Source organism: Agelaius tricolor, unplaced genomic scaffold (genome assembly GCF_023055355.1).
Source record: "Agelaius tricolor isolate 1412-34295 unplaced genomic scaffold, bAgeTri1.0.p SCAF_50, whole genome shotgun sequence".
In the NCBI taxonomy this organism is placed as follows: domain Eukaryota; kingdom Metazoa; phylum Chordata; class Aves; order Passeriformes; family Icteridae; genus Agelaius; species Agelaius tricolor.
This window is the reverse complement of record NW_027269310.1, coordinates 2,574,424-2,599,658: the sequence shown is the minus strand read 5'-3', so window position 1 is coordinate 2,599,658 and position 25,235 is coordinate 2,574,424. Positions and strand designations below refer to the sequence as shown.

At 40.9% G+C, this 25,235-nt stretch overlaps 1 pseudogene; it reads right to left on the bottom strand.

Annotated features, from left to right (window-relative positions):
* Positions 1-2,641: 2,641 nt before the first annotated feature.
* On the bottom strand, positions 2,642-25,235 carry LOC139604400 (synaptonemal complex protein 1-like; annotated as a pseudogene).

Here is a 25,235-nt window from a genome sequence, read left to right as displayed (position 1 = left end):
GGTAAAAATCAAGACATTGAACTAAGGCTTGGATGGGCACACGTGGGGACACAGCCCTGGGTGGGGACCTGAGTTGGAAGTGGCCATGGACAGGGACATGGGGGGACACAGCCATGGATGGTGACATGAGAGGACATGATCATGGATGGGGACATGAACTGGGACAGCATCAAGGCCACCACCTGTGCCACCACAGTGCCACCAGCACCTTCATCTCAGCCATGGCGCTGCCTGATGCAGTTCCTGCCACCGCGTCCCCCCTGCCACCATTGTGGTGTCCCAGACGAATGTCACCACCCACCAGGGCAGGATGGGAACTTGTTCAGCTGGTGACAAGTGGCCCAGGAGTGAGTGACAGCCACCAGGGTGTCCCAGGGCCACCGTGCTCAGGGGACCCCAACCGCCCCTGGGGACAGGGCAAGGGTCAGTGTCACCCACAGGGGCCATGTGGGCCCATGCTGGGTGTCACTGGAGGCGTCCTGGTGGCAGCGTCCCCACAGGTGTGGTGACATTGTCCCCTGGTGTGTGTCCTGGTGGCATCATGTCCCTTACATGTTGATGACCCAAGTTCCATCATCCTTGTTCTCCTCCCCAGTTCTAGAATGTTCCCCACTCCTGCTTTCCTATTGGTTCCCGTTGCCTGCAGCTCCTCCCCTGAATCCCAGTTGGTTGCTGCCCTTTTGTCCCGCCTTTGCACCACCCTTGTTCCCTCTGCCCATTGGCTCTCAGGCCCAAAGTGCGCTGGTGTTTGCAGGGGTCCCAGGACGAGGGAAGAGACGAGAATCTTGACTCCATGTTTCAGAAGGCTGATTTATTATTGATCATATATATTATCTTAAAAGAAAATGATATATTAAAACTATACTAAAAGAATTGAAGAGAGGATTTCATCGGAAGGCAAGCAGGGAATAGAAAAGAATGATAACAAAAGCTCATGACTCTCAGAGAGTCCGGGCCAGCTGACTGTGATTGGCCATTAATTAGAAACAACCAACATGGACCAATCAAAGATGCACCTGTTGCATTCCACAGCAGCAGATAATTCTTGTTTTTCTTTTGCTGTGAGGCTTCTCAGCTTCTCAGTTTCAGAAAATATCATGGCGACACCAAAGCTCCCCCTCCCTTGTCCCATATAAAAGCCTGGACCCTGCTTTGTTCTTGGTTCTTGGTGCCTGGACCCCTCGGGTGTGTTGGCCCATAAAGCACCCCTGGAACTCCAAGCAGGGATCCCCTCCCGCCTGTTTTCCCCCCGAGCTGCAATCGCCATCGGCCTGGTGCTCGCTGAGCCATCCCTTTCCTAGAGGAGACGCCCTGGGGAAGGCAGTGCCTGGTGCTGGGGATGGGCACTGGGGACTGCTTTGGGCTGGGGAGACTGAACTTCCTTCCAGGGGCTTCTCTGGGGCAGGGCTTGGATTTGGCCTGGAAACAGAGGGAAGGTTCCAGGAGGGTTTTGTTCCTGCCCAGAGCCGAGGCCTTTCCTGTTCCTCATCCTGCCCTGGCAGCGAGGGCTTGGGGAGCACCAGAAAGGGGCAGAGACGCAGCTGGGACAGTGACCTGACTTGACCCCAGGGCATTCCCAGACCATGTGGAAGAAGAATCAGTCTGGAAAGAGGGGGAAGAAGAGAAAGGGGGGGATGCTGGCAGTGATGGCATTTGTGTCCCCAGGTCACCATTGCCTGGGCTGGAGCCCTGCTCACCTGGGCACGGATGAACACCCACCTGCCCGTGGGAAGCAGGGAATGAATTCCTGGTTTTGCTTCCTTGCACAGCTTTTCCTTCCCCCATGGACCTGTCTGAGTCTGAGCCCAGGAGTTTGGGCTCTTTGTCTCTTTCCCTGCCTGGATTCTCCCCCATGGGGTGCTCCCAGGAACTGGGCCTGAGGCCAGAGAAGGAGACAGGAGAGATGGAGCTGTGCACTGTGGCCATGGCAGCAAGCAGGGCACCCTCAGCCCATAAATAAAATCAGGCACAGAAACGGGCAGATGGGATTTTACACCCTTCCCTGCTGTTTGCATTTCCTGCAAGCTTTCTGCAGTGTTGCTGGCAATATTTTTGTACTTTTTCAGGTGATTTACACAACACCTCACAGGACACACTCACAGGATCAGGAGAATTCTGTGATATCCCATGGATTCATGTCCCTAGGAAATACCAAGGCTCTAGTTGATTAGTTACTGTTTGAGTCCAGAAGTGGGCAGTACAAACTTCCATTTTTCACTTTCAAGTGCTCATGGGGAAAGCACAGCAGATTCTTTCAGATCTCTGCACAATATTTGTTAGCTACATACAATAACAAATCTCATTTACATCGCTGCTCAACAGCTCAACATAAGGAACCCAAACTACTGGCCTATCCCTAAGACTACACAAAAAGAAGAAAACAAATCTATTTTGCTTCCCAGTTCACCTGCATTTGGGATTTTTGATTTTGCATTATATTTTAACATGTACTTGTAGTTTTCTTGTTATGTCTAGGCTCTGAAGTAGGGTTTGTCGTTGTTGTGAAACCAAGATTAATCAAGGATTAATACAGAAATAGATGTTCTAATCTATCTCTGGACTTCTGCTGGTCCCTAGGAAAGCTGGTGGGTGATTTCTGTCTGTGTTCAAATATTTAAAGCAATAACAAATAGTCCCATACTTGATATTTCAGATAAACAATTTAATGGCATCTTAACATTGTTTTCACGATCTTATACCGTGCATCTTTTACTCCTTGTGAAGCTGAAATCTTTTTAAATACAAGCAATTCTACTGCAATTTTAGAAGTTTCAAAACCATTTTAACATACTGAAAACAAAACAGTCTAAAAAGACAGGTCTAACAGCCATTAAAATGCAGGAAAAAGCAAGAGGACTTCAGGTAAAAGAACAGACATTGAACAGCAACATTTCTTCCACTATGTATTTATGTGTTAAAAAAAATGGAGTAAATTTAAAAGAACAGAAGTTCTTTAAAACCAGACTTTCTAATGCCAGAAACAGCTTTGAAACAACTTTCTATGCAGTTCTATTTATTTCAGAATTTAAAATTGGCCAATTTTTGTCCCAACATTTTGAAGCACAAGGGAGGAAAGGTGGAAAAGGCTCTGCAGGGGTTGCAGTTATAGATCTATAAAGTTCATATGTGTGAAGGAATGAACACAGTATTGAACACACTGAGTATGACAGAAAAATGCAACAAAGCACTAACTCTGAGAGAAAAACAACCCTGCAAGCAATGCCAGGGCAGTGGGTATTTCTGCATTTTAAGCAAAGAACTTTACAACATCTTTAATTTTCCTTTTCCTGTCCATTTTGGAGAGCGCAGCCCAGCCCGCCTCGCGCATTCTCCTCATGGTTTTGAGTTTCAGAGCAGAGCCTGGAGATTTCACACTGGATGGAGCTGGGGTCCAGGAAGGAAAATAAAGCCATCCTTTAGTTTCTGTAAACAATCTGATTAACTGCTTGCTTTAATCTTAGGAAAGGCTAACATACCTTTTTTGGTGCTGTGGAATGTAGTTGTGAAGCTTGTGGATAATCTTTGTACAAATTTTTAAACATTTCTTCTTCCGAGACTATGCTCTAATAAATGAAAAAGTTACTTACTCACACTATATTAAAAACTACTTTTTCTTTCCCCCTAAGGATATTAAACTATGAAAAATAAAAAAATTAAGATGTCATTATAAGGCAAAACAGTTCAATAAAAAGCATGTTAATTATGTACATACAATTCCAGAAAGAACCAATCAATTAAAAATATACACATAAATATTGGCTTGAATGTGGAAGCCCAAACTGTTTATTTTCATTCTCAGAGCCAGCAGTGAGCACAAAGAAGTGCTCAGCACAGGATTTGCTCTCTGACTCTTACCAGGAGGTCAGTGTGCTCAGAGCTGTCTGACTGAGTGTCCAGCTGCACAAGCACTTTCTGCTTTTTCCTGCTGCTCTGCTCTGAAGGCAGGTTTGTGCTTCTTCCACTGTGCATCTTATCCATTGGAGGAGTCTTGATAGCATATGTCTGGGAAAGAAAACGTTTCTATTTTTAGATTTTATTTTGTGGGGCAAGAATGGAATCTAAAGCCCAACTCAGGAGCCAGTTTACAGTCTGAGTGTCCAAGAATTCACCTGAGAGAAATGGTGGAACTCTTCTCTTTCCATCCAAACATGAAGCAATGACCCAAACAAAGTGGGGTGGGGTGGAAATAGCATTTTTGATATTATTTTTGTTGCCAAATGAGGAGAATGAAGGGGAAGCTATGGAAGAGCTGAGTTTCATGGCACATTGTATTTCAGTTCTTCATGCTTATCTGCAGAAATTCAGGTTATTCTGAACTGTAGCCACTACATGTGGACCATATCAAACATCAAAGAAAATGGGAACAAACAAAACTGCAGGAAAAGGCTTTCAGAGAAAGATTGATAGCTATATCAAGATTGGTGTTACTTAAAATAGTCTTTTCACTAGAAGTTAAACTGAGAAGCCTTGAATGGTCCAGTGCAGTCCTTTTTCAGACAGATAACATCAAAGTGGTGCTGGATTCCATTGCTCCAATATGAAACCCACAAGTGAACTCCTGACAGGGAAGAAGGGTAAGTTCTGCAGTCAGGACTACTTTGACACTTTGACCATTTTTACAGCTAGATCAGCTTTGTTCTCTTCCATAGAGGAAAAGTGCCTTTTCAAATGGACACTTTTAAGACTGAGTAAAACAATTCCAGAGACATAAAAAAATCAACAACTGAGCAAGAAAAGTTACACAGTGGGAGCCCTTCCAGAAACTGCTGTCTAATATCTCCATGGAATGGTAGGACCCTTTAAAATCCCTTCTTATCCCAGGGGGGAAAAAAAAATCATCTACAGAGAAGTAAGAAATACAGGCAGAAAAATGCAACAAGAAAAATTCACTGTTAGGAGCTACAAAACTTCAATGTTGGACTGCCCAAGGGGCTTCCTGAACTGAAGGAGATATTTTTTATTTTTATCTTTTTTTATTTTAGGAATATAATTTGGAGACTTTCTATTTTTACATGAGTAGATTCACTGTATAGATCTAAACAAGGTTTAGGAGTCCCAGGAACATAAATTTTTATTTTCTATAATTTAAAAAGTTTGAAGTCCAAAGCATTCCAGTGTCTTTTGTTGAATGCAAATAAATTATCTTGGCACTTCAATTGATTCTACACATATAAACACTACCAAATTCTAGAAGCAATTAAAAAGTTGAAGTTACCTTGTGTTTCTTTTCACTTTCAGGAATCATACTGTGAGAGTGCTCTTTTACAAGATTCTCCTACAAAAGAGTTATGTGACAGCAAGGAAATATTTCTTTGAATTCAGTTGTTAAAAATCTTCTTGGTGTAATTACACAGCACAGTCTATAATCACAGACTGTTACAAAGCTCACACAAAAATATGACCAGGTTTAGCACAACCTCAGCATTCAAAAGTCACTGAAAAAACCCCTACAGTTTAGGGAACTTTTTTGCTTTAGCTAGTTAAAATTAACTAAACTAAAGGAGAGTTTTGTTTTGTTGTTAATTTATATATAATCTATAATCACAGACTGTTACAAAGTTCACACAAATACATGACCAGGTTTAGCACAACCCCAGCATTCAAAAGTCCCTGTTTTTCTGTTCAGTTTCATTTCTTATCCAACTCCTCCCACAGCACAAGCCCAGGCCACACCTCTCACCCCCACTGCACAGTGAATAAAAAACTCCACCTTCTCTTCAATTTCTGCTTTCAGTTGTTCCTTAAGGGAGGCCAGTTCACTTTTCAAACATGACAGCTCATTTTCCTACAAACCATTAAATAAAGGACAGGGTTAACTCTGCACAGCCCAGAAAAAAGAAAACAGTCCCAAGTGAGACAGTAATTAACAGGGACACTCATTAGATACACAAGAGAATTCTATTTGCTTTTCAGCCCTATACTTGAAGCTTTGCTTTAGCTTGTTTAAAAAGACTGAAGCACTATAAGAAACAGGAACTTGATCAGAAATGTTCAAGGTAAGACCTTAAAACACTTGGGAGAACAGGGCTGAGAGGGCACAATCGAAATATTTAAAACAAAAGTTTCCTATTCCAAGTGGGAAGTCAGAGCATGACACACTATCTGCAAGAGCAGACACAAACACACTGCTACTCCAATTCATTTCTAGAAACATTTGGAGTTTTTAGTGCCCAGAATAAGATCTGCTGCAGCAGCTTGGGTGGGACTGCTACTGGTAAAAATTAAAACCACACTGGAAAAGTTCCCAGAGAACTGTCTCTGGTGGGAAAGACCCCAGAGCACAGCAGGAAAAAGAAACTGTCTAAGCAAACTGAAAAAAGATTTTTAGAAGTCACAAACTGACTGAAGATCACATCTTTTGTCTCTCTGTGCTGTTGGTGGGCAAGAGGCAGGGATTGGGAAAAAAGGTGTTTTAAAGGTTTATTTTAATTCTCATTACCCATTTTTAATCCTATTAATAATAAAACTTTTGATGCTATTTAGGTTTGAATCTGCTTTACCCTCAAAGTGTTTTTCTCCTAATCCTTACCTCAACTTGAATTTTTCTTTCCCCTCCTCTGCTCAACTACAGCAGAGAAAAATGAGTGAATGTTTTTGTTGTGTGTGCCTGGCCCTTAGCCAGTATAAAACCACTCCACAAGGACATCAGCCCCTTCACTGAATTACTGAACATTGGAAAGTACTCCTTACCAGTGCTCTTGCTGATGAGAACTGCTTTTGCTGTTTCATTTTATAGACTTTTAACTCTACATCTTTTTCTTCAACCATTTTATCATATTCATTCTGGGTTAAAAAAACCAAACCAACAACAAACTCAAAACATGTGACTAAATGTTACAATTATAGAGTTATCCAGTCTTAAAACATCATTTTTTTCAAACCAGGCTCTTAAGATTCAGAAAGAAAAGATTCATTGATGCTTCTGCAGAAACTGTAAACCAGAAAATGCTCAATTCAAGTATTATTTTGTGGGCTGGCAGAGAGTGCTTGATTTCTGTGCAGCAATATGTGCTCAGCACTAAGAGCCAGCTGTGCCATCTTTATTAATGTATCTGCTAAAGATATTGCAAAATAGAGGAACAGAAAGGAAAACTAAAATGTGTCAGGCTAAACTGCTGACAGTCACTAAGGCATCTCAGAGAAAGAGGCCAAACTGATACTGAAAAATATTGCACTCAGATGGTATCAAAGGAAGCCTGAATTGAAAAAAATCTAAAAATCCCAGAAGTTTAGATGAATGGAATTTATCTGCCCATAGGAATCTTTTGAAAATCTTCAAATGAATTTGATTTTAGATGATGCAAAGTCCAGCATGTGTTCAGCTTCCTTTTCCCAGATTCAGGCCTGTTTCTGCTTTGGAAAGGTCATGAACGTGGTACCACAAGTTACAAACATGCTGTTAACATGGTATCACACACTGCAAACCACAGCAAGCAGGAAAATCTCTTCCCTTGTGCTTTTCCATCAGTGCCATCATCTCAGCTATCTTGTGCTGACATCTGGCATCAGTTTCTCTCTGTATCATTGCTGTTTCATCACAAAGCAACCTCATCTTTTCTACCTGTCAGTAATAAATTGCATTTCATTCATCAACATAACCATATATTTCTTTTTAATCTTAATTTCTTCTTTCCCCTGTGGGTGCAAAGTTTGCAGTCCCACTTGGGCTTTATTTGCTTTTAAGATCCCTTTCAAATCCCTCATCTTTTCTGCAGATTGTTAAAATGGGCAAGATCAAAGGTACAGCCATGGCAGGCAAGTTCACTTCAAACCAAAAGGCCATTTCAAGCACTCTGCCCTAACATTTCTTAGCATTGCCATAAAAAAAAAAAAAAGTGTGGGCAGAAAAATACTAATATGGGAGAAGTTATAATCTAATTTAACTATGCTGACTTTATACCAAGGGTGGAATTTCTTTGAACTATGTCTTGAAAGCAAGAAGTTTTAATGGAGTTCTTATTTTCAAAGACATATTCAAATACGTCAGCCTAAGCACCTCATGTACTAAAGCTTTGCTCACAGGCATACACAAATTCCATTCATGTCTGAAATGGAAGAGCAAGGACTCTGGCCAATAAAGCTTCAAAAAAACATTTTAAATTAAAAAAAAATTAAATTGCAGTAAAAATTAACACCTCTCACCTCTTCACGAAGTTTATTTTCATTTCCTTTTCTTGTTTCTATGTCGTTTTGATAGATGTCAACTGCTTCCTTATGTTGCTTGTTCATATTTTCCATCTCTAACTGCAATTTATTCACCTTTTGAGAATGCAGAATTGCTGCTGTTATTTGTTTAGGAATTACTGTGTTAATGATTTTTTCTTACCTCTTGTTTTTGAGCACAAACACACTGTTACTGTTCAGGTATATGATTAAAGTGTTTCCTATTTAAAAGTTCAGCTTTTTTTTTAATTAAGAGTTGAACTTTGGCCTGAAGTGAGTTGGAAAATACTCAAAGAAAGAATGGGAACAGCCCAGTGGGGAAGACTGCCCTAAGCAGTCACCCGAAATGCTGTGAATGCCTCAGAAAAAAACAAATACAGATGGAGATTTGATTCCCTCTCTTGTAAATCTGTATCAGATTTTCACAGCTTTTATGGTACATTTTTCTCCCAGCTGTGCATCTTGATTACAGTTTTTCCTTTTAAGGTTATCATATGAATATCCTCAAAAAAGTCCACTTTTCTTCAAGTGCAGTACCCAAAGCTGGACACAATATTCCCATCAGAGGGATTGCCACTGCAGAATACATTTAAAGAACAGCCTTAAAAAAGTAATATATATATATACATATATGTATATGTCTTTTAAATGCTTTTCTGTTACAATGAGGTTGCTGAACCCTGTTCAGTCCACTATCAACAAAAGAAAAAAAAAAAGGAACAGATTAGAAACATCATTAATAGCAATGTGAATCCATCTCTTAAATGTCCAACAGTCAGTGCCCAATGATTACAAATGGAAGCATCTTCTAAAAACTGTGAGCTCATTCCTGCAAAGTCTGTATCCCAGATCCCAAAGCAGCTCAGAACGTATTGAACAAGTATTATCATTACTTACAGTGGCACTTAAAAACACTCACCTCATCTTCTACAGGATGTTATTTAAACCTACCTTCCCTTCATAAGTATTGCTTTTCTTGCTTTCTGCAGTAAGTTTCTTTTTCAGCACCTTATTCTGGTGAAATAAGACAAAACAAGCACTGTACCTTAATAACTAAATAGAATTATGTAATGGTTTAACTGCATCAAGAAATTCCAGCTTTCATCAGGCAAATAACTCTCTGTTGTGCAGCTCAGGTTCCAGAACAATTCTTCAAACAAATGAATGTTCAACTAATTTCTGTGATAATGACTGTTTCTTCATGACCTTAAGAAAGGCTCCTCCTGAGCAAGAGCAGGGAATAACAAATGAGGTGCAGAATGGGAATTACAACTAAGATGCTGCTGACAGAAGGTGTGAAGATGTCATGACAAAAAATACAAGTTCTTTATATTTACAGTGAAGTTACTACAGTTTGTGCCAGTGCAGAATTATTTTCTACAAGTGGTAACTGAGATACTTATTACAAGTACAAAAATAACACCATGCACTAAATGAAAAAGAGTAGAAGTTCATTAAAGATATTATTTTTGTAATTGCTCTTTTCAAATTAAGGCACATTTAACAAATCAAGTGATTCCTGAGATGACTCCCTAATTTGCTCAGGGTTAGGATAAGAAAGGAGAATTTTTAAATTACATAGGTGTATCTAAAGATATCACAGCAGACACAAACCTGCTGAAAAGGCAACCCAAAATATAATGTGTTTATGTATTTGTGAAATTAAAATCTCTACCCACCTCCTGCTGCAACTCTTCAATGCATTTGGCTTTATTTTCCACCTGCTGCTTTAAATTGTTCATCTGAAAGAGAGATTTCAGACATTCATTAGTAAGTTCTACAAATGACTCCCTATGTGAGCAATTCCTGCAAATGTTCTCAAACCTGCACTTGCACCAGTCTGGTTTGTTCCAATGGGACTGCAACACCAGCTGACATGTTAGAATAATCAGAGTTTTAGCCATAAAGTACCACGAGATGTTAATCAATAGCAGTGAACCAGTTCCTTAGTGGTAATGGAATTAAGAAAGAAGAAGAAAAAAAACCCCAATATCTTCACAATTTAAAAATACACTTGCATGAAGTTCCCTACATCCATGAAAAAATGAATTTCCCAATTATTTTCTAGAATCTTCAATGGTTTTTCCTTTCTTGAAATTTCATTTTCAGAACTCTTAACCTGAAATGACAATTGTAAATCTTTGACTGTTACAATGAAATTTTGAAATTTGCTAAAAACCCCAGGTGGCTTTGAACCAATAGAAAGAAAAGTAGAAATGTTTGAATCTATTTAAGCTAAACCTCACACTACATATAAAAAGCTAATCCAGAGCCCATCCATCACTGTGTGGGTATATGAAAAATCAGAAAAGCAGGTTCTCTGTTTGCCTGAAAACAACCAAATCTTTAATATGAAACTTGCAGCAAAGAGTGAAGATCCCCGTGACTGTGCTTGTCTTTTGAAATACCAGGGCTCAGCATGGGCACACACAATGGCACAGCTGGCAGCAGCTGAGAGAGAAGAAACCTCTGGCAGAGATCACATCCCCCAGGCAGAGCTTTGCAGAAAAATCCCAACACAGATTTTACATTTAATGCTCTCCTACAGGTTCTGTAAGATATTTTCATGACACATGACATACATTTTCTTCTCTTTCATCCAGGGTACTTCTCATCTCTTCACCTGTCTTTGCCATTTTCTCCTTCAAAGACTCCAGTTCATTTCTAAGTGCCAAATTAACAAGCATTAGTAAATATTTCCTTCTTGCCTTTAACTTATTTTCAGTACTTCTAAGAAACCCTTCTTTTATTTTCTAAAAAGAGCTGCTAATGCTGATGGGAACTTCATAAGCTGCTCAATGAAAATGTTCTTAAAATGCAGCAACATGCCCAGTAAGTCAATGTGTGAACTGTCCATACTTTTTTGAAGTAGGAAAAGATGTTCCAGCTAAGCCAAGGAAAATACATCCTCACCTGGACTATTGCAATGCAGCTGTGAAACATGGGAGCTGCCTGTCTATTGAACTGGTGATACAGAGAGTAACTCTTACCCGGTTTTGCCTTGTCACATTTAATCCATAACCTTCACCTTCCATTTTCATTGCCTTCTCACCTGAGGTGTCTAATGCACAACAAGACAGCTCCTACTATGTAATACAAAATGATGGCAAACACTGTTCCTGCAGCAATTGGTATTTCTGATCTGAGAAAATTTCTACTTGGCTAACAGCAATTCTGAATAGTTTCTGTTTAGCTATATAATCTAGAAAAAATATTAATCAAAAAAATCCCAGAAAGCAGCATTTGAACACAATTAACTATTTGAGTCTACTTCCTTTCACAATATCAGTTATTAATATTTGTTTTTACTTGCCTTAGCTGGCTATTTGCCTCTTCTAGATTTTCAACTAACTGCTTTGTATTTTCTTCTTTTTTCTTACTATCCTAAATAAAGACCCATGTGTCAGCAAAGAAATAAAATTCAAAGTGACTTCTTAAAAAATTCAAAGACATCCAAAGCACACTGACCTGCCTTGCTCACAAGTGTAAATACACTTCCTTTCCAACTCAAACACAAAAAACAGCTCAGGTACTCTACAGACCCAAGTCATGTTGCAGCTCATCATCTAATTTGTAAAACTGAGTAATTTGTCAAATTGAGTATTGCCCTTTCATGAAACCTGGAAGTTTACAACTTGCCTCTTGTTGTTCTTGCAGTTTCTTGACTTCTGCAGCCACAGCATTTTTCTCTTGTGCTGTTTGTTCTTTCTCTAGTGAAAGCTTACTGAGATACACTGTTAGTTGTTCATTCCTTAACCTAATTTCAAACAAATGGCCAAGAGGAATAAGAAGATGCCTTTTGAAATCTCCTTTTAAATTAAACATACCCATTATCAAGTCTTATTCCATGCTGAAAGAAGTCCAGGCCTTTATCTACAAATATAAGCTTTGCAGCAGAGTCAGAGAGATGTCAAAAGGTGACAGAAGAAGGAAAGAAAATCAGAGTCAACTTTTATATAAATCTCATGGTTAATGAAGATGATGTAGTTCAAAGCAAGATTAACCATGAATTCAGAAACTTTCTCTTCTTGTTAAATAAGTCAAAGAGATATGGAACAACTACATATGCCATAGAATACATACAAATGGAGAATGTGGAATTTAGAAATGTAAGTCTAGAATTAATGGCATATATGTAGTTCAAAAGTTTGATTAGAAAACAATCCTAGTTCATTTCACTGTGGATTAAAGCAACTCCACCAAAACGAATTAAATATTATATTTTCAAAATGGTCATACGCCTCTTGTTCAAGATCTGTTTTCAGAGTCACAAGCTGCTTTAAATAATCTTGTTCCTTCTCAGCTGTACTTGTCAGCTGTGCTTTCAAATCCTGGAATTCTTTCTGCAAAATGAAAAGGAAGAGTTTTGAGTATCCATGTGCAAACTCCAACTGCTGGAGGTTATCAGACATGAACTAAGAGCACAAGGCTTTCAGAAGAACCCAACAACATCCATGGCATGGATTATCCAGGTTGGATCTTTCCAGTCTCTGCTGGGATCTGGAAGTGCTGTGAGACAGTGAACTGTGACACCAGTGCTGTTCATGTCTGTCCCCTGCTGTGAGTTTAATTACCTGGGCTGCAAAATTAGGGTGGGACACTGCTCTGGGTGCTGTTTCTTATGCAGAAACTTGTGTCCAAGTCATGATGTGCAACTTCACTATTTCTAAAAACATGTTACTGTTGCCCTACTTCAGACCTCTCTCATCTGGAGAGCATTTTCATTGCTCTCTCCACATTTTTCTCTCTCTGCATATTTTCTACAGTAGCCTCAAGACTCTTCTTCAGTAAAAGTCCTCCAATTTGCCCATTTTAGAAAATGAGGGAAACTCAGTTCAGAACACTCAATGCACAGATTAGAACAACAAGCAAACACAGTGAAATGCACACCTGATTTCCCACTATCTTAACTTGAGTTGATATGGATTCTTGTTAGGCTTGTAAATCTAAAATCATAATGAAAAGAAACCTCTGTTCAGAGTGTATTTCATACAGCTGAGACTTCTGTGACAGAAAATGGGCCTGTGTCACAGTACAGCAGGGTTCACAGAGGCCAGAGCTAATTACCTGCCTGTAAGGAAGAACAAACGGGAAAACTTTATATCCAGAGGGAGTGGCATTTGAATGGGCATGAACAAAGAAGGAAATAACCAAAAACCTTGAGAAGGAAAACCAAAAACATGGGAGACAAGAAAAACCAAAAGCACAGGAGACAAGAAAAACAGTGGCAATAAAAAAGTTCTTTAAAGAAAACACTGAAATTGTGTGTGAGAAAGTTTAGTAGAAATGTTAAGGTAGACTAGATGGTGTTTATTTATGACATTTAAGATGCTTACAAAGCAAGAGGAATTTCATATGAAGAGCAAATGCCATGAGATTAATAAAATGAATATTTACCAGAGTTTCTGACAGCTCTTCAAGGTGCACTTCTTTATCATATTTTACTTTAGTCATCGCTTCTACAGCACATGGAATGTAAAATTAATGGAACAGAAATGATTTTTCAGATTTAGCAGGCAGTATAAAACATTTACCCCTTTGCAATACCCAGTTCTCAAAACTTGTTGGATTAAGTTAAGAAGCTGAAAAGCTAATTTATGACTTAATCTAAATGTAGACTTGAAAAAATGATTCAGACATTAGCAAATCTCTATCTGAAGAGAAACTAAATATTTATCTTAAATAAAATTTAGAGCCTTTCTATGTTTTCCACAATTATAACTTCAAATAACCATGGACTGTTAGACTAGAGTATTCTGCAAGTATTGATGCACCTGCATTGTTCCAGAAAAAAATCTGAACTGCTGAAGGTACCACATGGATATGCTGAGAAAGGAAACCAGTTGTTACTGACTTCCAAATGGTTTCTATGTGCACATTGACAGTGCTGGTATTTTCTGCAAGTTCTCAACAGCAAGGCAGAGCTCTTACTCTGGGGACTAAGGAGCACATCCCTAGAAAGCACAGGATATCAAATTTATGATATTTAAAGACAACCCCTGCCAGCATCATTCCACTTCCAGCACGGGCAGGGTCCCAGAAACCTCAATGGGAGGGTTTTATCTCTGCTGCAGAAGTCACTCCTGGCACCTGCAGTGCTGCTGCTCTTAGCTGGAAACCAAAATTACCTCCAGAAGAATTCATGCAGGAATGGTCTCACTATTGGAGCTCTGCACAGCACTGCCCTTTGGCTGCTGCCAGTACCAATGACCCCCAAAGAAAAGGGATCAGCTGAGTCAAAATAAATTCAGGCATTCCTGATAGGTACAGGTACTGTAAAATCATTTCTCCACCTACTAGAGACAGTCCATTTCCAGACAACAGCAGAAAGCATTTTTATTACTGCCTGGCTCATTTTCTGCCTTTCTACAAGCCTTACCCAGTTCAGCAGATTTCTTTTGGAGCTCCAAGGTAAGCAGCTTTGAATCATCTTCATATTTCTTTAATCTAAGAAAATGGTAAATTAAAAACCCCAAATGTAGGGTACAAAGCACTCACTGCATTTGAAACTTCAAGGACAATAAGACAAAGTCTTAGCACAAGCACTTTAAGAACATTTACCTTTCAACAGGCAGATGATGAATCTGCCTGCAGCACATATCAAATTACACTTTTACAACCTCAGAACAGTAGACATAAAAGTAAACAAATATATACCTACAGAAATCTCTATTTCTTAAAGACAGAGTTATGGAAGTTGGAGGGGGCAAAAATTTACTTTTTATAGACCACTATCAACTATCACCAACAAAAAAATTTACATTCAATTCTCTGCATTTAGACCACTGTGTGGAAAAAACCTCCAAATTTCAGCTTCATTTCCAATTGTTCTTGATTTTGTCATAGACTGCAACCTGTAAGATCACTCTTGGAATTGAAACTCATTAATTTACCTATTTTGCTCTTCTTGCAGCAAGCTTTTCAAATTGGCAACAGAAGTCTCCAACTCCTCTGTCAGGGCTGCAAGCAAAGCCTTCATTTTTTTACATTCTTCCTCCTGCTCTTCCTTTTCTCCAGTAACCTGAATTAATGTTTTCACTCTAGTCTGGAGCTCAGTTTCCAAGTTCTTTTGAGTAACCTTCAAGACATGATATCATTTCTAAACATGTTTTTCAACAAACAGCTACAGCTGTTTCATGTCTAAAGTATCCATAATTATTTATGCAAATACTCCTCTAGTCTATTTCTACTGTAAAACTATAAGCAAGGGGTACCTCTGCCTTTTGCAATGACATTTTAGCCTCTTCCAGCTCTGCCCTCAAATGTTCTTTACTGACCTGGAATTCCGTTAACATTTCTTCATGATGTACTAAACAAAAAAAGATGTTAATATTTTTAAAAAGAGGATATTTACTAAAAAGTACTGCTAAAAATGGAAAATTACATACATTTAAAGAATTTAATAAAGACCAATGGTACTAACATCATATAGTATAAAATAATAGATAAAATTTGAATATAGATGGCTTAAACATATTGAAAATCAAGTTCTGAAAAGTAAGTTTCCTCAGTGACATCTGCCTGACTGTAAATTTGCAAAACTGAAGCAACATATTTTCCCCTTGCAATCTTCCAAAGCTCTCAGTGCTTGACTCACCCTAAAAACGACACTGCCAGTCCTGCTCCCACAGGAGCAGCTCCTGTTCCAAACAAAAATAAGGCCTTCAAGGCCCCAAAATTCTGCTGCCAACCAGCAACAGAATAAAACCATCATGATCCTGTTTCCTATGCTTCTATGAACAATTACATATCATAAATAAACAATCATAAACAATTACATTTAAATTCTATAAACAATTACATTTGAACACAGCAGGCAGAACTCTTACAGTTTGCTTCCATTAAGTCAGCAATCTTATTTTGTGATGTCTGCAGCTGAGCCTTGATGTCTGTTATGATAACATCTTTTTCATCTGTCTCTATGGTGAGAGCTGAAATCTAGAAAAATGCAAGAAATATCATCATGAAGTCTGGAAAAGGGACAGATGCTAATTTTCATTTGTACCCCAGGTATGATAAGCAGATATTTTGCTGTCATTCAAGTTAGATTAAATAGATAGATAGATAGACAGACAGACAGATAGAAAATATTTGGCTAGATATAATCTTAGTCAAATATTGATCAAGTCACATTACTCTAAAGAAAAAAGTTCTCCAATTCAAAATCAAACCATAAATTCCAGTAGACTAAAGGTACTGAAAGATCACTAAACTTAGCAGAATTTGACTTAAATGCAGCTTCAGATGTTATTTTGTCTTTTTTACTAATACCCAGAAACACTTCTTGGCTCTTGCATTGCCCCTTTAGTCACAAATAAAGCTCTACATATGAGATGGTAAAATGAGCAAACCTGCTTTTCCTTTTGACTGACTTCCAGTTTGCATTCTTTTTCAAACTTGTCCACTTTTTCTGCTTCTTCTTTTACTTTTGAGATACAGTAAACATCCACAGTTAACATTCTAGCTGAAATATACTCCAAGTTCAATACAACTTCCACTTTAAGATTGCTTGGAATTGTACAGCTGTACCTTTTGTTTCCCAAGAGTAATTGTTGAGGCAATGTTTGATTTTATAATCAAAATACAAACAGAAAAGAGCATGTGAAAATGAAACAGGAACATACCAGGCTATACATACAGAGAGAGAGCATTTAGCTAAAGTTTCTGTAGCTATACACTAGTGCATTATCATTTAAATAAACCAACTATGTGAAGTAAGTATTGATCTCTAGACTGTACTTCACAGACAAAACTTCAATGTTGAGTGACAGTTTGAAAAATAAAGTTCCCAATTTGGCCCAGTGGAACAGCAACAGAAGGGGCCAGGCAGTGAACAAAGGCTGCATGAATAAAAGAAGGGTCCCAGTGTCTCAGGGTGACCTGCTCACCATTCCAGCCCTTCACATCTGTCTGCCCTGGCCCTGCATGTGGAACACAAGCTATGAAGTACAAAATTGAGCCAGCTGCATAAACACAATAAACTGAATTCTCACATTTGAAACTCATTTCCGATCTGTCGTTCTCTGCTTGCACACGAAGCTCTTCAAATGCCGCTGTCAGTCTCTAAAAACAAAATTTAATATCTGAAGTTCAATACTGGAAACCCTGGAACTTCTCCAGGGGCTGCTGCCCACCTCAGCCATTCTGAGGAACCAGCAGGTGGGTGAAACAGAGCCCAGAAAGAAGCCAGAAGTTGTGGCAGTGACCCAGCACTAAGCACCCATCCCACAGATCACAGGGATCCACATCCCACACACTGCTGCACTTTCTCCATTGAATGTGTTTTATGGAACACAAAAATCATTCTTGAAAAGGGATTGAAAGCCCAACTTCCTGCATCACACACGACATGATACCCACACATGATGGATACAAACAGTATCCCAACATAAACATGGAACTCAGCTCAGCTCACATAACTCACATTCCTTTCATCAAGCCTGGTCACTTACTTCTATGTTGCTATGAAGTTCCTCATACAATTGTATTGTTTCTGCCTTTTCCTGTTCATCTATCAAAGCAAGAGCATATGAGAAAGTTTTTCTTTTGAACAAGAATGCCAGCTGTCCAAGTCATTATACTTAATCAGCATAATGAATTAAAAAAGGAATTACCAGCTCCATTCTTATTTAATAAGTCCTTATGAAACATGGTGCCAAAAGTTACAGAATTTAGGGAAAATGTGTAGTTCATTGAAACATTAAGCAAGCTCAGCTTTTAAATTTCCTTCCTAAGATATTTTTTTCTGTGAAAAGTGTAATTCTGGATCAGTTGATGTGACCATATTAATTATTATAGCATTAATGCTGTTGAATAATAATGTATCAAGACTGTTAGTATTTCTAAACTGTAATCTAGGGTTTAGCACTGAATTTCTTCCTATCAGCAGATACCTATAACCACAGAGCTGTCATTAGAAAATTGCAACACTCCATGTCCATATTTTCCTTCTTTCACTTTTGTAATTGATACTATTTTTCCCCAAGAAAACAATTAAAAAGAGACCAGTAAAAGAAACAGCTATCAAAAAAGAACAGTCCATCTATATACAAGTGTTTCTAGAATTAAGGCTAAAAAGAAATCGACACTTCTTAAGTATCCAGGATCAAGTTAGTAAAATTCTAATGATTAGAATAACAATTCTAAATTGCATATAAAGTAGAACTTCCAATCAAGAACATATTTTAAAACCTCAAGAATTTAAACTTCATTAAGTTATCCAACTGTCTTGGCTTGTTCAGTTTCATGAGAAGAATTCCAGTTACTCATTATACCTTGGGGTTAAGACCTTTTCTCCCCATAAATGTGTGATGGCTGAAAACAGGAAATGTCAGCTCTGGAAATTTGTTAGAGAGTGCTGGGAATTTAGAGTAGATTCTACTGCCTAAAAACAGGCATGAAGTGTCACTTCTTCTGTCTTAATATATTCCCAGTGTGTGGATGGCCCTGCAAACCTTCAATGGGCTGAGCAGCCTTGAGGAGCCCTGCCCTGCTCTGGAGCGGCTGCCAGGGCCAGTCAGGGCTGTGGGCACGGCCTCAACCCTGGGTCACTGTTTGGGCACCCAAAGAGCTCCCAGGCTGGCACCTTTCAGCAAACAATTTCACTGGCTTCAAAAGCCCTCTGCATTCAGCATTACACACCAAAAGTCTGTTAGACCTGGGGCTTCACTTCCAATCTTGTGAGCCACTTAAAATTCACTTTTCACTCTGAGAGCCACATCCAGTCGATCCCAACTGGAGAACTTCTCTGAACAGCACGAGAAATTTCTTCTTCTTTCTTCTGTTTGTGAATTTAGAGCAAGCTAGAAGTACATTTACTCTGATCAATAAAAGCTAAAAAAGCATTTACGTTTGCTGGTCTTCTCTGTGAAGCGAGTGCAGGTTTCCTTGAGCACATTACACAGATGCCTCGAAGCAGCAGCTCTAAAGGAGGGAAAAAATATCCTGTTTGCACAGGAGTGCACAGTACTTTGTGTACCTAAGGAGTAACAATGGAAATGACCTTCAAAATTTAACAGCTACATAAAACTGCCCACATGGAAACTGATTATTTTCACCACAAGAATATATACTTGGTTCTATTACTTACTCTTTCAAGAGATCTTTATTTTCACATATCTCATCTTCCAGTTTCAAATGGAGTTTTTCATTTTCAAACTAATTTCATAGGGAATAAATGCAAAAAGACACTGTTATTGAAAATAGATTAGAAATGCACTTTGACTTCTCAAATCCCTCATGAAAAAGTAATTTGGGACATCAGTAGACAGAAGTCTGTTTTAGCTGGTATTACATGCTGAGTCATCTTTTGCATGAAAGATGCAATCATTAATGAACAATAATTTAGCAGCAAATGAGACACTTACAGGTATATTCTTCAGACAAACACTCACACAGGACAGGTGCCTGCAACTTCTCAAAATAATCATTTTCTCAAGGCACAAACCAAACTGCAACAGTCTTTAAGATTTAATTGTATCAATAATAGTGTCATACTGAATCAGGAAGCACTTAACTTTGTTTATTGAATGTATACTATACAATACTGGCCTGCAGTTCTTGAATGGCTTTATTCTGTGCTTCAATAGTCTTTTTATTTTCCTGGAGCTTTCTTTCTTTCTGGTTTAATTCAGTTTCCACAGTCAGTTTCCACTGCTTGATCTTCTCAGCCTCTTTGTAGAGTTTTGAGAACAATTCATTCATTGTTTCTGTATTCTATTGAAACAGGTTCCACAATTTAATCTCAAATACTATCTAATTAATAGTACATAATATCTAATTCATACTGTTGTAGATAATGTATTTATCTCTTAGAAACATCACAAGAGTAATATTTTTCTACAAATGGTGATATAAGTTGATATATGATCAGGAGCCCAAGTTTATGCAGAGGATGCACAAATCTGTGCATCCTCTATGTATGTATCAAAAGGCTTTACAGAGCACACAGGAGAAACAAATACAATGAAATATCCCAAACCCCCTTCAGACATCACCAAATAGATGGGCTTAAAGACATGGATAACTGCAGTCCACCAAAATCAATAAAGTTTTGCCAGAATTATCAGTGAAGCCAAAATTCCTTCTAGCAGGTTCTTCACACCATTTCTGTCCTCTCCTTCTGACAGACACTGCTGAGTTAAGTAAAAGCAGCTTCAGAGACTCTGCCCAAGAGTACCTGTGATCTTGCCATGAACACACACAGAATCACAGAGTCACAGAATAATGAGGTTGGAAGAGACCTCTCAGATCATCGAGTCCAACCTCTGCCCCAACACCTGGGCTATAGCACCAAGTGCCATGTCCAGTCTTTTTATAAACACATCCAGAGATGGTGATTCTACCACCTCCCTGGGAAGAGCATTCCAGTGCTTCATTATTCTTTTGGTGAAAAATTTCCTCCAAATTTCCAACCTATCCCTCCCCTGCTGTAGCTTGAGACTGTGTCCTCTGGTTCTGTCAGTGCTGCCCGGTGGAAGAGACCGACCCCACCTGGCTACAACCTCCCTTCAGGCAGTTGGAGAGAGCAATAAGGTCACCCCTAAGCCTCCTCTTCTCCAGGCTAAACAAGCCCAGCTCCTTCCAACGTTCCTCACAGGGCTTGTGCTCCAAACCCCTCAGCAGCCTTGTTGCCCTCCTCTGGATGTGCTCAAGCACCTCAACATCCTTCCTAAACTGAGGGCCCAGAACTGGACCCAGCACTCAAGGTGCAGCCTCACCAGTGCCCAGCACAGGGGCAGAATGACCTCCCTGCTCCTGCTGCCCACACCATTCCTGATGCAGGCCAGGAGCCATTGGCCTTCTTGGCCACCAGGGCACATTGCTGGCTCATATTCAACCGGCTGTCAGCAGCACCCCCAGGGCCCTTTCTGCCTCAACACTGTCCAGCCACACTGTCCCCAGCTTGGAACGTTGTGGGGGATTTTTGTGGCCAAAATGTGGAACTCAGCACTTGGACTTATTGAACTTCATGCTGCTGCACTCTGCCCATCCATCCAACTGATCTAAGTCTCTCTGCAGAGCCTGCCTTCCTTCCTTCCTTCCTTCCTTCCTTCCTTCCTTCCTTCCTTCCTTCCTTCCTTCCTTCCTTCCTTCCTTCCAATAGATCACCACAAGCTCCCAGCTTAGTGTCCTCTGCAAATTTACTAATGAAGGACTCGATGCCCTCATCCCCGTCGTCTATAAAAACATTGAACAGAACTGGTCCCAGTACAGAGCCCTGAGGGACAGCACTGGTGCCTGGCTGCCAGCTGCATGCAGCACCATTCACCATCACTCTCTGGCCCGGCCATGCAGCCAGTTCTGAGCCCAGCACAGAGTGCTCCTGTCCAAGCCATGGGCTGCAGCTTCTCCAGGAGTGTGCTGGGGGAGACAGTGCCAAAGGCCCTGCTGGAGTCCAGATACACAACATCCACAGCCTTTCCTGCGTGCACCAGGCGGTCACCTGGTCACAGAAGGAGACCAGGTTGGTCAGACATGCCCTACCCTTCGTAGAGCCACGCTGGCTGGGTCTGATAGCCTGGCCATCCTGTGAGTGCTGTGGGATAGCACTCAGTATGAACTGCTCCATTATCTCACCTGGCACTGAGGCCAGGCTAACTGGCCTGTGATTACCAGCATCCTCCTTCCTACCTTTTTTGTAAATGGGTGTCACACTGGCCAGTGTCCAATCATCTGCAACCTCAGCAGTGAGCCACAACTCTTGATAAATGATGGAGAGAGGCTTGGCAAGCTCATCTGCCAGCTCCCTCCTCACCCTGGCATGGATCCCATCTGGACCCAGGGATTTACAAATATCCAAGTGTCCCAGCAGTTCTCTGCTCACACACGCAGCAGGAAGGAAAACCACCACCCTTGTGCCCTTAGAACACCTTGAAAGTGTCCTACAAGCAGTGCTGGGCCAGTGGTCGAGGCAGGGAGAGCAACACACGAGCCCAAAGGGCCCTTTGGTTCACTTACAACACCCCCAGACACCATCCTTGTTTTGGCTGCATCACAGTTTTGTTCCAGTCCTGATGGTACTTTAATAGCTTAGGATTAAAAAGTCTAAAAAGTTGTCAGGGATATGAAAATCAGCAGGGAGAGTGCAAGAAATGTGTTTTATTTTGTGGTAGCAAAGAGTGTTTTGTAGCTGCAAAGTACAGAAGCTATTGCAAAAAAAATGAGCTGGACTGAGTTGTGCTAAAGCAGAGATCTGCTGGTAAAGACACTGTCAAAAGAATCCAGTGCTTGAGGAAACCACTGAATTCATTGTTTTACAGATAAAACAAAGCCAGACAAGGCTGGAAACCACTCAATTCATTGTTTTACAGATAAAACAAAGCCAGACAAGGCAATGGGGATAATCTACTTCAGTTTTCCAAAGAATACTCTGATTTCAACCCTTCTGCCCCTCAACAGAATATTCAGATACAGTTCCACAAGGATACTTAAGTGTTTAAATCTTACTCTAATTAAAGCTCATGGACTTCACAGGCACTTCAAACAAAGAAAGAACAACAGCAATATTGCAATCACCTTAATTTTTAAAGATTTGTTTCCAGGCATGTTCACTAAATCACAAATATCTCTTCTAAGTGATTCAGCTTTAAACAGGAGACAGAAAACATTATTCCCTTTTGACTACTTCCTTTAGCCCTGAAATATCTACTGAATAATGCTTTAGGCACTGTTTGGGAACAAATTCAAAAGACCCCAAGGAATTAGATGTGCAGAGTTGATACTTAGCTGACCTCTTCATCTACTTCAGAGCAAAGTTTCACTTGCTGTGAAATTGTATCTGAAACATGAAGAGATTTTGGTCAATGTCTTTCTAAAAAAAAAGTAACAGTGAAACTGTGTTTAACAGTTACAGATATGAAACTGTGAGACTACTCATGAAAATTAAACCTTGACAAGATATAAAAATCTAAAGAAGGTGCATGGCAAATGTTCCAATCGTACCTGAATCAGTGATTTCGCCACGGTTCGACACGTCAAATGGCAGCTTAAAGTCATCATCTGAGCATCTGTTCAAACCCTGCACAAATTTAAACATTAGTTCCTTATGGGTAGATTTGTAAAGAAGAATTATAAAATCCATAAAAAATCCCTACAGATGATGTGAAAATAGAATTTGCCATTAATAAAACAGCTGCCTACAAATTTCAAAGCCCAAGGTATTGGTAATGGCTTTGGAACTCACTTCTTCCTGCCCAGTGGTTGATCAAACTGTTGGTGTCCTGCAGTTTGATTTATAGACTGTGGCCAAAGGGGAGCTTTCAATGCAGGGAACTCAGCAGCTCCTGCCTGGCTGGGCCCTGGTGCATGGCAAAGGACTCAAGGAGACAAATTACTTTTTTGGAGACCAGTAGTTGATAGTTCTGTTTTGCTTTACTTTCAAGGGCACTTCTAAACTCTATCTGATTATGTTTTAGCATGAAAATACCCTTTTACAAGGTTTTTAAGTCACAGAAGTTCATCCTGTAAACAGCTAACTCATCTGCTGTCAGAATGTCCCATTTGAATCTCAACATATTTCATAAGGAACTTCAACATGAAAAAATAACTTGTTGAATTCCCATAACTCAGTGTGGGGACAGAACATTTTCCCTGCACACCTGATCTGGTGAGACCAAGACACCAACACCAGTGCAAGCATCTGAGTGGGGCCTGTGGGAATCCATCAAATCAGAGGGGTTTGGGAAAGCTGCAAAAGGCAGCCTCAGAGACAGCAGAACTGTGATTAGAGCCAAGCAGTAGCCATGAGATAGGTCAGCAGAAAAATTATTTAAAAAGTAGAAAAGTAAGGGCAAATAGAACAATGGTCTGTGTATTAACGCTTGTCTAGAATAACTCCCTAAGTTACAGAGAAGTTTATCTAGCGAGATATTAGGAAGTTCTAAGCTTAATAATGGAGCTCCGTGCATTGTGTTTTAAGGCTTACAAGCAGCTGGTATTGTATTCAAAAAAGGCAAGCATTGTTTGCACCAAAGGTACCTGTGCTTACAGTGGTTGGATAGAACTACTGTCAATATGCTTTTGCTTTGTGTGATTGGTCAAAAAACTTTGAAAGTAAGTTGTAACATTAAGTTCTTGGTCTGCTGCCTGGGATGTGAGCTGCTGGCATCTTCCCATTGTCATCACCATGTAATGAGACTGATGCTGGAAAAGAAAACAGCTCAAGGCAGTTCCTCAGCAGTCCCGTCCCGTTTGTGATTTGTACACAGAGCCCGGCCGGCGATAGAGCCCTGCTCGCTCTCTGGGCTGAATCACCCACATCAAACGCGGACTTACAGCACAGAGCGGATGCTCGAGAAGATGATTCCCTTCAGTTTTGATGGAAAACAACAACAAAAGTCTTTGAAATTCAAACCGAAGATGTCTGTGCATATGCCAGAAACGAGTAGGCAGGAGCCGTCCCGGCCCATGCAGGGGCAGGTGTGTGTGTGCTCCAGGCCGGGGCTGTGCCGGGGCAAGGGCAGGTGTGTGTGTGCTCCAGGCCGGGGCTGTGCCGGGGCAAGGGGCAGGTGTGTGTGTGCTCCAGCCCGGGGCTGTGCCGGGGCAAGGGGCAGGTGTGTGTGTGCTCCAGCCCGGGGCTGTGCCGGGGCAAGGGGCAGGTGTGTGTGTGCTCCAGCCCGGGGCTGTGCCGGGGCAAGGGGCAGGTGTGTGTGTGCTCCAGCCCGGGGCTCTGCCGGGCACTCCCCGGGCCCAGCACTGTCCCCGTGTCCCCGGGGAAGGGCCCCAGCGCTTTCCCCCCGTCCCCTCCTCAGCCGCGGCCTCCAGAGCAGCACAGCCCGAGGGGCGGCCGGGGAGGGGGGGTTTGGGGCCGCCCTCAGCGGCCCCGCGGCCGAGCGCTCACCTGGGATCTGCCCGCAGACACCTGCCCAGCGCTCAGGCGCGGCGGCATGAACAATTTAAAGCGGTTTTCCTTCTCCATGGCTCCGATAAAAGGGCGGGCGGAGCGGCCCCAGCTCCCGGCGGCCGCTGAGGGCGGGCGCGAAGGGCGGGAAGCGGCAGCGGCCCCTCAGCGCGGGGGCGGGGGCGCCGCCTAGCGGAGCTCGCGGGGCACGGCCCGGGCACGGCCCGGCCGG